Below are 13,782 nucleotides of genomic sequence, written 5' to 3' on the forward strand. Positions count from 1 at the left end.
TGTCTAGTACTCACTGTTGCGCCTACAGCCCATCCAGAAAGGGAGGGGCAACTCTTTTCTTGTTCTCTGCCATTATTCTGATCTTGGACTCTATGAGGGCCAAGGCTGCAGTTACAGTAGCATAGCAAACAGAGAAAGGAGATATTCTAGGAAGGAGCTGTGCCAGCGGAAAGTCTGCCAACAGCACCTCCCTTGTTCTTAAGTAGGTGTAAGCCAGACCTCAGTATGAATGTGGAGACTACAGGAAGGTCATATTAACCCTCATGTTGACCTTAAGAAATGAATCCATCATGAGTGTAACAAGGGGCATTGTTGGCATCCCGAGGGTGCTGGAGCCCCATGAACAATAAACTGCGTTTAGTGTGTGTGTGTGTGGGGGGGTGGGTGGATTTGTGGTCATGAGCATTCTCTGGAAACACAGTGACTAGACCCTTGCAACTGAAGAATGACTATCAGGGAAATTCCAGGCTTCCATGTGTGAGGATGGGGGAATCCCTCATCTTCCCAGAGATGTGTGGACATGGTGGGGTATTCCTATTATAAGAGGACTTCCCTTCCCTGTCCAATAGGCACAAGAATCCTTCAGCAGGCTCAGAGATAAGTGCCCTGTAGAGTGAGTCATTGACAGGTTCTGCCTTGCATCATGTCTTCAAAATCCAGCTTGGCCTTCCGACCAACAGAATATCTTGTTTTACCTGTAGAGATTATGCCGTAGGTGGGAAAGGGCCACCTGGCTTCAACCCCTTTGTTCCTGGTTTCTAGCAGGGATCTGAGGTGCCTGACTTCATAATTGATGTACATTCTATAGTTGGATTTTCACACATTGCCTGTGTGTTTAGTTATTTTGTCTCATTAAAAAAAGGCAGGAAGTCAGGTCATTTTTTAAAAAAACTGGCTTGTGGAAATTTCCTACATCTTATACACAATTTCCATGGGGCTTCTTGCTCAGTTTTGTGTCTGGCCTTCTAGCCAGGGAAGAAAAGTGCTCAGCTGGGCCCAGAAGAGAAGTTTTAATGCTGACCTTAAATATGTCATTCACTCAGGGGCTTGTCGGAAAATATACTGAAAACACCAATTTTAAAAACTTTGAATTTAGATATGAACAGTCTTCTGAATTTTGTGTCTTGTTTGGGAGAGAAAGCAATGTGTAAGAACGTTGATCAGGACTGAGGTTAATTTCTGGAGGGAGAGCTAGTCTCAGGCTATGGCCTTTCTCCTCCCATCCTTGGGAGACGCCCCAACCAGGACAGCCCCACACTAGTTACAAAAGGGCAAAAAAAAAAAAAAAAAAAAAAAAAAAAAAAAAAAAAAAAAAAAAAAAAAAGAAGAAGAGACCAAGGGCCATCAGACATGAGTTCAATAGTTGATTCAGCTTCTATCTAAGGATTTTATATTCAGAACGTTGGTTCATTATTTCTCCTCCTCCTGCTTCTCCTCTTCTTCCTCATCACACTGGGTATGCCCCTCACCTCTGACACCTGGGGCTTCTTAGCTGGGTTCAGTCAGTAGCACTGCTCATCTGTCACCCAGCTAAATTTACACTGTGCTCCATGCTTTTCAGTTAGATAGGCAACATTTATCCACATTCAACATTTGGGAGCCTGGGGGTTCCAGAAGAATGAAGAGAAGCTCACTACATTTAAAAATATGTGTATGAGGTAAGGATTTAAATCCAAGTGCATGATTGCTGGAGCAAATCATGACCTACTAAGAAGAAAACCACCTTGAAGGATTCATATACTTTGAAAACGCTACCAATTACAGGTAAGTTTAGCAAAGTGGACCACATAGCATTCTGAAAGAATATTCAACTAGTGCACATCCCAGGAAATTAAAACAATATCATAGAACTCCATATCCTTGAAGATATCCTGTAGACTTTTATTTATTTTATTTTATTTGTTTTTTTCGAGACAGGGTTTCTCTGTGTAGTTTTGCTCCTTTCCTGGAACTTGCTTTGGAGACCAGGCTGGCCTCGAACTCACAGAGATCCACCTGCCTCTGCCTCCCGAGTGCTGGGATTAAAGGCGTGCACCACCACCACCCTGAAATCCTGTAGACTTTTAAAAATGTGACATTATGTTTCTTTTTGCCAAGAAATTTAACCAGATGTCACAAAGTTAGGAGGCTTGGAATGACTATGTGGCTCATGAATTTTTGACAACCGTCTGAGGACTTCTAGGGTTTGGTATGATGTTCCTACATGTGGGTCTGTTCAGGTGTGTGTGTGTGTGTGTGTGTGTCTGTGTCTGTGTCTGTGTATCTGTCTGTCTGTGTTTATATGTGTTGGTGAGTGCATGGATACATAAATCTGCATGCTATGATAAATTTTTAGTGTCAAAAGAACTTAAGGAAGCAGGGTAGGGAAATAAACAAGGTCCGTAGACCTAGCAAAGGGTGATGAACCTTGGAACATAAGAAGCTTCACAGTGTGGAAAACTGAAGGAGGAGTAGGGGCCAGGATAACACATCACAAATAGATAATTTGCAAAATAAAAATTGGAAGCCAGGAGCACAGAGTTTCTGAGATAGAAAGTTATTTCTCCATTTGCATACTGTTTTTCATTTTCTGTTAGTGGGTAAATAATACCTTCAGATTTGTGTCTTAGAACAAAAACAATCTGTATTTTTTCTTGACTTCTCAAACAACAGCAACAAAATCCAATACAATTCAGCTGGTGTCTAGAGCACAGCTATGCTTTGGGTTACCTTGGGCTTTGGCTAATAGAACCTTCCAACATACACAACATGTTTCTGCTTTGTCTCTATTTAATCTTTGGTGCTCTAAGAGGAGAATATGCTTTAAAAAATTCTATAATGATTGGTATTTCACACTTCTGCAGCTAATTTTAGGTATTAATATCTGATCCCCCTAATTGCACTTTCTCTGTAGTTCTTCTAATGGATGTGAAGTGGTTCATGTGTACAGCTGTGTGGAACACCAGGAGCCCACTGGGACCAAGGAGCAATGAGGTCATGGACACAAAACTCTCTTCTTTATAGAGTAGCCAGGTTTAGATATTTTGTTATAGTAATATGCAACAGACTAATTCAGTCTTATTTCTTTTAATTAGAACTGTAGTCTAGTATAATTGTTACAACTATATGGAGCTGTTGAATACTTAAAATATGGCTAGTATAATAGATATAAATCTAAAATATAAATAGATATAAATGTAAAATATAAATGCAATATGCACATCAAATCCTGAAGATCTAGCGTGAAGTAATAAATGATAGATATCTTGATATATTTTAAACTTTGACTACATGTTGAAATATTTTGAGTATAATTTAATTAAATGAGATATACTATTGTATAACACAAATTGCTAAATGGTCTTATTAATAAAAAACCTGGGGCTAGACATTGGGGTGAAAGCTGAAAATCAGAGAGTAAGCCAACCACAAGTTCTTACCTCTACGAGATCCTCAGTCTCAAGAAAGTGAGTTCCTATTTCCTCACACCTTATATACCTTTCTGTGTCCTGCCACATTACTTCCTAGGATTAAAGGCAAACATATGAGATCTCAAGTCCTGGGATTAAAGGTGTGTGCCACCACTGCCTAGCTCTGTTTCCAGTGTGGCCTTGAACTCACAGAGATCCGACAAATCTCTGTCTCTCGAGTGATAGGATTAAGGGTGTGTGCCACCACTGTCTGGCCTCTATGGCTAATCTAGTGGCTGGCTCTGTCCTCTGATCCCCAGATAAGTTTATTAGGGTATACAATATATTGGGGTACACAATATATCACCACACTGTTGAAATTCATTTCAGTTCATTTATTTTTAATAGAATCTCCAGAAGATTAAAAATTACACCATATCTCTCTTGAGTATGGCTGTTTCTAGAATATGCCTCCCCTATTTTCCTCCATGACCATAAGACTATGGAGTGCTCATGAAAGTTGCATTTATTGGGTGGAGAAGGGTGAGAAAAAGCCCCAAGGAAGGGTCATTTCCAGGAAGGGCCTGGATGGAATGTTCTGGTAGGTAACTCTGCATGGCCTCTGCAGCAGGGGCTGTAAAATCCCCTGTGTTGTGGTTTCCTCAGGGTAGGCCAGTCCATTGCCTTGACTTTGTTGAGACTTCCTTCCTACAGACATGAAAAGAAGAACTGTTTGTCACTGTAGTGTCTGAGACTCATTTTCACTTTCATGTAATAGCTTGACTTTTCTTCCACAGCCACCCTAGTGCATCCCCCTCTGTGTGAGTGTGTGTGTATGTGTGTATGTGTGTCTGTGTCTGAGACAGTCTTGTGTAGACAGGATGACCTTGAACTTGCTATGAAGTTGAGGAAGACCCTGAACGCCTTATCTTCCTGCTTCCTCCCCAGTGTTGGTACAGGCAATATCCTTGACTCCTTTTCAGTTTTATTTTGTTTTTTTAATCTCTTTCTGTGCTTGCTCACTTCTAGATTCCTTCTCTCAGTCTGTATTTTGGGAGTACCAAAGTTCCTGAGTGCTGTCCTAACCATATCTCCAGATCCCCTGCACATCAAGGTCCGAAACGATAAAGGCAGTATTTCAGACCCCTGCTTGTCACCTTTGACTCAGTCCCACCCCCACCAACCTACAGGTGAGATTGCAGGTCACCCTTCCAGGACCTTTATAAATTCCAGCCCATCTCCCTTCCAGGACCTTCCTATAATGCTTCACTAGGATTTTATTTTTGAAAATGTTTCCGTCTTATTACAAAAGTTACTGTGTGTTCATTTGACTAAAGGCAGAAAATATAGTTAAGGAAAAGTCATTCTTAGTGCTATCCTAGTCATTAACAATGGGGCAGGTTGGCTGTTTCCAGAATGAATGTCTTACCTTTTGGATGAGTTTCCTCAGTGTGATAACCTGGTACCCCAAATTGCATGACTTAAAGCAATACAAATGTGTTACTTTGCTGATCCAGAGCTTGGAAACTGAAATGTGCATTGTAGAACAAGGATCAAGACAGCCAACAGTGCTCCCCACCAGTGACTGCAGGAGAAAAATAGTGCTCCCCACCAGTGATTACAGAAGAGAAGCAGTGCTCCCCACCAGTGACTGCAGGTGAGGGAAACAGATTGTTTGACCCTTTCGGCCACCAGCATTCCTTGGAGTAAAGGAAGGAAGCTGCCAGCATCTTGTGGCTATTGTTCCTTCTTCCAGCTCCATAAGTAGACTCCAACTTCTACCTCTGTGGTCATATAACCTATCATATATCACTTTTGGAGAGCTGTTATCTGTCTATCATATCTTTCCAACCCCAAGACACATTCCCTTATTGGTTATGTAATACCAAGTAGAGGTATTTACACTCATACAAGTGCTTAGTATTGCAAAGTGAAGAACGGTAAGAAGTTTTTTTTTTTTTTTTTTTTTTTTTTTTTTGTTGTTGTTTTGTTTTCTTGCTGTTGTTTTTCAGGTGAAAGAGGAAAACAAAACCAGAGAAGAAGAAGATCCCTTCTTGCTGACCAACAGGATTTGATGCCTGTTAGATAGAAGTTGATGGCCAGAAATGGAAGAAACCATTCAAAGAAGCAGATGAGACTCTGGATACATTCATGAACAGTTCAGGATCAGAAAAAAAGAATGTGGCTCAGAGTCACCAGTGAAGAATCCTGCAGTTCTGGTGTACCAGAAATGGAGACAGGGAGGTGGCAGCACTATAGCATGGAGATATTTATTCATACAGCAGCAGCAGCAGCAGCAGCAGCAGCAGCAGCAGCAGGAGCAGCAGCAGCAGCAACAGGAGCAGGAGCAGGAGCAGCAGCAGCAGCAGGAGCAGGAGCAGGAGCAGGAGCAGCAGCAGCAGCAGCAGCAGGAGCAGGAGCAGCAGCAGCAGGAGCAGCAGCAGCAGCAGCAGCAGGAGCAGGAGCAGGAGCAGCAGCAGCAGGAGCAGCAGCAGCAGCAGCAGGAGCAGGAGCAGCAGCAGCTATAACAGCAGCAGCAGCAGGAGATATCATGCAGGAAAGAGAGATGGCAGATGAGAAAAGGGCCACCAGGCCAATGCCACAGGCCAGCTGCTGACCATTGTGGACAGGCTGATGCCCCAGTTAGACACTCCAAGAATGCCCTTCAATGCCATAGATGGAAACAATTAGCCACAGAACAAATGTGTATGTGTTGTGTTCCACTTAGCAATCTATTGTGAACATTTTCCCAAGTAAGCGCCCGGTCTTCCATGCTATCTGGGATTTCACAGTGTTCCATGTCTGGGAACATGGTGCTTGTTCAGCCACTTCTCTTTCTTGCCTATGATTCCTATTTCCTTCTCTACTGTAAAGTGCAGCGGGATGATGCTCTTGAAGCTTTCATAGATCTAGTGTGATTTTCTTAGGAGAACTTACTGGAAGTGTGCAGGATTCATTCTGAGGAAGGGAAGACAACACTGGTGACCTTTAGATTTCTCTCTAGGCAGAAAACCTGGGAATGTATGAGTCAGAGGTGGACTCATTCTGGTAGAGTGGAGCTGGCCCATTTGTTTCTGTCTCCCCACCCTCTCTGCCCAGTGCCTCTGGGGAACCTTCCCATGTCATAGGGCCACGCTTTATAAACTTCAGGACCAGCTGACCCTACATTCTATTCTGCTGGTTTGCTTGCTCTTAGTTGTTCTGATTGAACCTTAGACTGTCTGGCCGCATCTGGCTGCTGGGTCTTTTGTAGATCGTTATCTCTGGGTCCTCACTGCACCTCCTTCCTGAGTGGTCAGTAGGTACTTGCTATTTTCGGAGAGCAGCCATTGCATAACACATCAGAAGAAGGCAGGATCCTGCAGATAGAGTTGAAAGGGAAGAATGGACCACACCTTGTTGAAGGAGATGGGTCTGAGCCTGTACGAAGCTGATGGATTTGGAGAATTTCCATGACTCAGGGGTTGGGAAACAGACAGTAAATTATGTTTAAATGCCATTTTAATATATAAGTGATTTTGAAAGTAAAATTAGTTACTTTTCTCATCACGGTAATAAAAATATCTTGCAAAAGTAACTTAAGGGAGTTTTATTTTGATTTCAGTCCATCATGGCAGGAAAGCCAATGTAGCAGGAGCTTCAGGCAGCTGATCACATCACACTCACATTCATAAAGTAGAGAGAAAGATCAACACTGGTCCTCAACTCATTTTCTCAGTCCAAGATCTCAGCCCAGGCAATGGCACTGCTCACATTTAGGGTGAGCTTTCTCACATCAGTTAACCCAGTCTATAGACTTCCTCCCAGATACGCCCAGATATTTATTGGTCTCCTAGATGACTCTAGACCCGTGGTTCTCAACCTTCCTAAAGCTGTGACCCCAACCATAAAATTATTTTGTTTTGTAATTTTCTACGGTTATGAATCATAATGTAAGTACTTGATATGCAGACCTGAAAGCATCCCGACTCACACTGAGAACCACTGCTTTAGACCCTTTCAAGTTGAGAGTCAATATCAACTGTCACAAAAAACCAAGCTTCTGTTTGTGGACATGAGAGATAGGATCCAGAGAAGGCAAAACACTCACCATTGGTCGCACAGCAACTGGTGACATAATCACATACCACACAATCTTAGACAGATATTCTGCGCTTTGACAATTTTTTTACTCTTTTTCATTTTCTATGGTGGAGAAAGAAGAAGAAATAACTAACATTCAAAACAGTGACTGTGTGCAGACAATGAGCAAGATGTCTTTCTTATTCTTTTTTTTTTAAACTTCTGTCAGCATCGAGCACTCTTTTCCGTGTGGACTTTTCTGCAGAGGTTCAGTCCTGGGTCCAGGAGAACTTGCAATGATCACAGTCAGCACTGATTTCACTCCAGTGTTTCCCAGACTGACTATTTTACTAACCTTTCTAATGTCAGATGGCAGAGACATCTAGGAAGAAATTTCCAGACTAGATAAAGTAAATGATGACGAACAAGATGCAGACCCTGTTAACAGTCAAGGTTCTGCATGGCTTGGTAGCGAATCAATTCTGTTTAAAAGCATCACTGCCCAAACCTGCCCAGAGTGTGTCCTGGAAGGTGTTTTCTTGGTGTTAAAGTTGGTGCTGCATAAATAGTTGAGACATAAAGAGAAACCCTCTTTTCCCAGACTCCCCTGGGGAAGACCATCTGGGTCTGCTAGTGTTCTGTGACTGGGAATCCTTTTGCAGGAATATGACTCTGGCTGGCATAATGTAGGTGTGGGGACATGACCTTAGAAGGGGCATGAAAACTGGGGATAGGCACATAGTCCTCTGAGTTTGAACACCAGCACTCTCCATCTAAAACAAATGTATCTGGAGATACCTCTGACTCAGGGGCAAGAGAGTTAAACTCTTGAGAGTTCATAACATTGTAGATTGGGGTTCATAGGTCAGAGATAGAGGAAGACTTTAGGGAAAGGACTGAGTTTTCTCATGGGATTGGTCTTCTTTGGTACAATGGTTTCTTGACTCGTAAAGTCTATGGAGATGTAGTATGGAGGCCTCTGAGATCCTGGGGCAGCATTTAAAGTCTCCCAGAGGTGAGCGTGTCAGGGCCTCTGCTTTGCTTCCCCATTCCTCTAGCTGGCAGGGTGCACAGTCGTGTTTCTTTGCCCAAGTCTTATGAAAACTACAAACTACTGCAGAGCTGGGACAGGCTGTCCTACCACCTCCCCAGTCGCGGTAGCACAAGGTCCAGACCATGTGGATTTCCCAAGGGTGCTCAATCCATGGTCTCCTTGTTCAGCCCATTAGTCACTTCTGGTCATAGAGAGATGAGGGAGAGAGTGGTTGGATGGGGACCAGAAGAAGAGGAAAGTCTCCTCACCGATGAAAGATAGTTGTGCAGAAAGACTTCCCTCTCTCGGGGTCTTTCTTCCAGTCTGCCACCAAGGCCATCACTGCTGTTAGCCCATGTTCTTATTTATTTGTGGGCTAATTTTCTACAGCCGCAGATGCATACATTTCTTGATATTAGTGAAGGAATGGAACATCTGATTTGCATTTCAGAATTCCCAGAAAATCAGAGAGAACCAATGAATGAAAGTAGGGCTTTGAAGGGAACCAATGAATGAGAGTAGGGCTTTGAAATAAGTAAAACTGAGTTTGAATGTATATTCTGCCTGGATTAAGTTACTCATCCCACTCATGGCTCAGTGTTCTTAACTGAAATGGGTATAATAATGGTATGTACTATACAGAACCCAATTAAATTACATAATTTATATAAAGTAACTAATATTATGACTCCTCAAAATACAAGTTGCTATCATTCTCACATGCCAGGTGATGGTATAGGCCATTTTTACCCATTTATGTGTTCATCACAAGAATTTTATATGGTGATATAGACATGCTTAGCTGGCACACAACTTATTAGGACAGTTTTGTTTTTTTAGGAAGCTGTTGTTCTCCCCCATCACCTTGTCCTCAGGAAAGGTGATCCTGTCCTTAGTTCAAGGATAAGGTCGGAATGGTCTTTTTTACCCATCATGACACCTGTTTCAAGCGATTAGTTCAGAAGTGATCAAGTGACATGGGCAGTTCTTGTCAGAGAGAGAGGAAGGGAAGGACGGTTGGTAGAAGAAGATGAAGGTTTTCCCATTGAGGAAGAGAGATTTCCCTCTCTCTACCTTTTGGGGACCTGACATTAACCTGCAATTGCAATAGTTATGAAAGAAGCAAACCCAGAGGGCGGAGGCTAGAACCTAGCAAAGCAGAGGCAGGCTGGCTGCTTGGCACACCTGTGGCCATGCCTGGGCATCTCCTGCTACGTGTGACGGAACTTCCCATGATACAGCTCTTGAGTCATGATTTTTCTGGGACTTCAGCTGAGGAAAGTTATAACCCAGATAGTTTAGTTCTGTATCTTGCTTCCCATGTCCCAGAAGAACAACTCAGCCTCAAAGGAATTTTCATTATTTATTCCAACTCACACAGGTAGCAAGTGGCCAGCAGGTCAGTCTTAGGAACCCCCTGTGGATTCCAGCACCCGGGGCATCATAGCTTGAATGTTTGTCATTTAATTAAGTAGACAGCTTCTTGGAGACCCACAATGAGAACTGAGCTGCATTGCCTCCAGGTAGTCTAATGGCTCATACTCAAGGTGTACTGCAATATGACATGCTTCAGCAGTTTAATGATGTTCCCACCGAGGGCTCATAGTAAGTCTCATGGGTTTCTAAACAGCAAGAAGGTAATTCTCTAAAGCGAATCTCATTTCTAGGGCACACTTTACCATACTCGGTTCTGTGGTGAGTGTTGCTTGCATTATTTTATTGAGATAACAGATTTGGGCTGGATAGATAGCGTTTCTTTAAAATTTATTTTTATTAATTCTTTGCAAATTTTATACATTGTATTTTGATCATATCCATCCTTTCCCCCAAACTCCTCCCAGATTCATCCCCTTCCCATTCCTTATCACCCTACTTTATATCCCTACAACAACAATAATATACTTAACTGGGGGATCTGGGAGGAAAGGCTGGGGGGTGGAGTACATAGATTAAATCAGTTTGGGGAGATGGCTCAACTTTTTCTTCCCTGAGGGGGCCCTGGTTTTAAAGGTAACTCTCTTGATTTTTGTCTAAGGAAACCATATTAAAACATTCCTTTGACTCTGTTGGAGGCTAAAGTTAGGGCTCAGAAGTCTTCGTCCCAAGACTGGTGTGTCACCATGCTGACAGACCTCAGCTCCAATCCCAAAATGAAAATGTGGTGATACATTGTGTACCCCAATAAAGCTTGCCTGGGGATCAGAGGACAAAGCCAGCCACTAAATTAGACATAGAGGTCAGGCAGTGGTGGCACACACCTTTAATCCTAGCATTCGGGAGGCAGGGATTCATCTGGATCTCTGTGCGTTCAAGGCCACACTGGGGACAGAGCCAGGCATGGTGGCACATGCCTTTAATCCCAGCACTAGGAAGGAAGTGAGATGGCAGGGCACAGAAAGGTATATAAGGTGTGAGTAAATAGGAAGTCTCTCTCTTGAAGCTAAGGATTTCATAGAAGTAAGAACGTGGCTGGCTTGTTCAGTTTCTCTGATCTTTCAGCTTACACCCTAATATCTGGCTCTGGAGTTTTTATTAATAAGACCACTTAGCAATTCATGTTACAGAATATCTCTCTTACCTTCCCTTATTTTTCTCAGTGCAGGCAGAGGTGTTCTACACATCTTCATCTGTTCAAAGTCTGGACACCAAAGGAAGAAAACACTGAGCTGTGGTCCCTTTGGAAAACACTGAGCTCTGGTCCCTTTGGAAAACACTGAGCTGTGGTCCCTTTACAAAACACTGAGCTCTGGTCCTTTTGGAAAACACTGAGCTCTGGTCCCTTTGGAAAACATCCAAGCTCCTACCTTAGGAATGAAGACCAAAGCCTCCCGTCGGCACAGCTGGACAGACTTTTGTCGCTGTCATTGCTCTACGTTTCAATCCCACAGATAATTACTTACAAACTATAGTGTGTTCTGCTGGCCAAACAGACTGCTTCTGGCTGTTGCACGATCAGAACCCAAGGAAAGCTGGAATCGTATGTAGCTCAGTGGTAGAGTGTGTGTTTAACATGTACAGGGTGCTGGGTTCGATCCCAGCACAAATGAAACACTCAAACAAAAATCTCCAAATCCACAAATGTTTCCTGAAAATCACCTACATGCCTTAAAATTGTCCACATTCTCTACCCTTCCCGCTCTTTGCAGAGAAAGAAACACAAAGTTTCTGAAGGCACTGGGCATGTGACTTATCTCACTGCTGTGATTTTCCAATGCTATTCTCCCCTTTTGCATGTTAATAGATTTGCATGCCTTTCTTCTGGTTTCATCTTTACCAGTTTGTCCCAGCAAACCTTCAAAGGGCAGAGAGCAGTCCCTTTAGTCACTACACTAATTTAGAGTAAATTCCTTAGGATGACATAGTTCATAGTCACAGACGCATGGCTGGCCCCATATGCATCCTCACCTCACATAGTTCTGCACCAGCCAGCCCCAGTCCTCCATGACCTTCATGTGGGCAGACTGCAAGGTGAGTGACCTTGACTAATACAGCCAAGTAGTAGAGTAATAGGCCCAGAGCTGTTTTTGTGCAATTACCCCTGGTATTGTACCCATGACAGTCAAGTGAATAGTTCACCATTCTTCCTATCCTTTGAAAAAAGACTTTTATTTTATTTAATTAACATTTTTTCATTTATTTTACATTTGGGATCACAGTGTCCCCTCCCTTTTCTCCTCCTGTCCCTCCCCCCCAACTCTTATCTACCCCCTCCCTATCCACTCCTCCTCCTTCTCTATTCAGAAGAAGGACAGGCCCCCCTCCATGGGCTTGTACATAGCATGGCACATCAAATTGAGGTAATACTGAGCTCCTCCCCCTGCAAAAAGGCTGGGCCAGGTAATCCAGCATGGGGAACAGGTTCCCAAAAGCCAGTTAAGTACCAGGGATAGGTCCTGTTCTCACTGCTAGGAGCCTTATAAACAGAGCAAGCTAACACTTGCAGAGGGACCAGGTCAGTCCCATGCAGGCTCCCTAACTGTTGGTTCAGAATCCATGTTCTGTGATGTTATTTTATTTACATGTTAATAAATAAAGTTTTCCTGGAGATCAGAGGAAATAGCAATCCATTTTAAGTAAACATAGAAGTCAGGTAGTAGTAGCACATGCACTAAATCCGATCATTTATCAGGCAAGGTCTCTGTGTGTTTAAGGCCATACTAGGGAACAGAGCCAAGCGTGGTGACACATGCCTTTAATCCCAGTACCAACCATAGAGAACTGGAGGTCTGTACAAACAGGCAGTGACAAGGAAGTAAGGTAGCTGAGCTAAGAGTCAATGAGAGGGCAGAACAGCAAGGCAATAAAAGCCTGAGTAGACAGGAAGTGGCTCACTTTGGAAGCTGCGGCATGGTGAGGTAAGGTTAGCTGGTGGCTGTTCCAATTCCTCTGATATCTGTCAGATTTTTACCCCTATTTCTGGCTCCATGTTTTTTATTTAATAAGACCGCTTAGAAATTCATCTATAATTAGAGCCCCTATATTGTATCTTTCTGAGGTCTTTGATGTAGTTGAAGACTAGATAGTTATAATTATACTTTTCCTTGGTTATAATAAGAGATAAGGTAGATATGAAACCTTGGACTCATAAATAGATGATAAATAAAATATTTTCTTTAAATTTGCCAAATATAAATAGACTAGATATTATAACTGTAATTCTTGCTTGATAACTGTTCTGTTATATATAATTTTACTATGTTAAAGTTAAAACTTTCCTTTTAATTAAACAGAAAAGGGGAAATGTTGTAGGATAATGCTTTTGTACACTGGTTTAATAAAACGCTGATTGGCCAGTAGCCAGGCAGGAAGTATAGGTGGGATAAACAGACAAGGAGAATTCTGGGAAGAGGAAGGCTGAGTCAGCAGATGCCAGCCTGCCATCCAGGGAGCAGCATGTAATGGCACACAGGTAAAACCATAGAACACATGGCAATATATAGATGAACAGAAATGGGCTGAGTTTAAGTGTAAGAGCTAGTCAGTGGTAGGCCTGAGCTAAAGACTGAGCAGTTTTAATTAATATAAGCCTGTGTGTGTTTACTTGGGTCTGAGCGGCTGTGGACCAGGTGGGACACAGGAAAACTTCTGGCTACAATGTTCTCCCACTAGCTCAGGTCAACTGTCTCTGAGGATTCCTCCATCATGACCTTAATTCCCCTGGCTCATATAATCCCTCCTCTTTTTCTTTGGGAGGACTCCTGGAGCTCAGCCCAGTGCTTAGCTGTGGATCTCTGCAATATAAAAAGGCTGTGTGACCCCTCCTGAATGTTTTGATTTGACCCCTCACTTATGTTTTGA

At 42.8% G+C, this 13,782-nt stretch overlaps 1 long non-coding RNA gene across 1 annotated transcript; it reads left to right on the forward strand.

The window, feature by feature from the left end:
* Positions 1–3,835: 3,835 nt before the first annotated feature.
* Positions 3,836–6,869, forward strand: LOC128102110 (uncharacterized). The gene is made up of 3 exons (XR_008215322.1): positions 3,836–4,579; positions 4,907–5,046; positions 5,402–6,869. It is a non-coding gene; the product is annotated as an uncharacterized LOC128102110 (long non-coding RNA).
* Positions 6,870–13,782: the final 6,913 nt, after the last annotated feature.

This window comes from Peromyscus californicus, unplaced genomic scaffold (assembly GCF_007827085.1).
Source record: "Peromyscus californicus insignis strain IS unplaced genomic scaffold, ASM782708v3 Scaffold_7__1_contigs__length_154581171, whole genome shotgun sequence".
NCBI lineage: Eukaryota > Metazoa > Chordata > Mammalia > Rodentia > Cricetidae > Peromyscus > Peromyscus californicus.